This window comes from Aplysia californica, unplaced genomic scaffold (genome assembly GCF_000002075.1).
Source record: "Aplysia californica isolate F4 #8 unplaced genomic scaffold, AplCal3.0 scaffold00006, whole genome shotgun sequence".
Lineage (NCBI taxonomy): Eukaryota > Metazoa > Mollusca > Gastropoda > Aplysiida > Aplysiidae > Aplysia > Aplysia californica.
The window spans coordinates 1318961-1320085 of NW_004797276.1; the positions used below are offsets into that span (position 1 = coordinate 1318961).

General features: G+C 37.1%; 1 protein-coding gene across 1 annotated transcript in view; it reads left to right on the forward strand.

Annotated features, from left to right (window-relative positions):
* Nucleotides 1–1125, forward strand: part of LOC101853204 (synaptobrevin homolog YKT6) — a 17644-nt gene that overhangs the window by 2296 nt on the left and 14223 nt on the right. The gene's annotated exons all lie outside the window — the stretch shown is intronic.

A 1125-nucleotide genomic window follows, 5' to 3' on the forward strand; every position in this document is an offset into this window, starting at 1 on the left:
AATAAAAATAATTTTTAAAAAAAGCGATTTAAATCATTGATTTTTATTTAAAAAATCAAGTTGATTTAAATTTAAAAAATCAACTGATTTTAAAAATCAACCTGATTTAAATCAACCCAACCCTGTGGCTTACTGCATGTGGTTGGGAACGGATAATAATGTAAAGGCCACCTCTATTCACACCCCGGGTGAGAATAGCGCAGGCGAGTCTTTCAGCTATTCTCACCCGGTTTGCGTTCACCGATAGCCTAGATCTAGGCCAACCAATTTTGATTTCACCCTGAACCACAGAATTCTACAGTACAATGTGATATAACAGAAAAATTGTAAATTCTTTGCCGTGAACAAACGTTTCATTACTTCTGTTAGTGTTAGCCTAAAAGTGTACAATTTTGTCTGTGGGCAGTGGAGAGAGAGAAGAGGGGAGGAGTAGATCTTGCAAGAACTTCCGGGCAAAACAAAATGGCGACCCGCTTAGTTCGGCTCGATTCGAAAAGTGAAATAGCCATAGCATCTTTGTAGACGATCAAATTAGCTTACTTTTGTGCTATAACGTAATTTTTTCTTTGCTTTTTTATCCATTTGATCATCCACACCGATAGAAAGTATTCCGAAATTAGGAAAAATAGGTCTTGTTTCACACTGGGTGAGAATAGCCAACGGTGGCAAGTCTCACCCGGGGTGAGAGGTCGATCATATTTTTATTCTCACCGCGGGTGAGGATAGCCACTTCCTTTTATACTTTATTGCCCTGGAGAAAAATGTATAAAGTTCATATTTTTATATAAATTTCATGTGATTTTGTAAAAAAATTATGAGTGGATGTTGCATCTAATTACTTTGGGAATGACGGCTATCCTTGAAAAGTATAGACTTATAAGGGAAATTTTATTTTTTAAACAAATAAAAAATATTGAGAATAGACATTTGTGTTATTTTCAAATTGGGAGTGTATACAGACCCGGTAACCGGGAACAAAGTCACAAAGTATACAGACCCGGTAGGGGAACTCTTTTGTGATTTCGGAGAGTTTCAGCGCCCTCTTGGCTCAGGGTAGACCTAGGTTCTTCTAGATCTATGGTCTAGATCTAGATCTAGGCAGACATAAATCTTTGATCTAGTTTC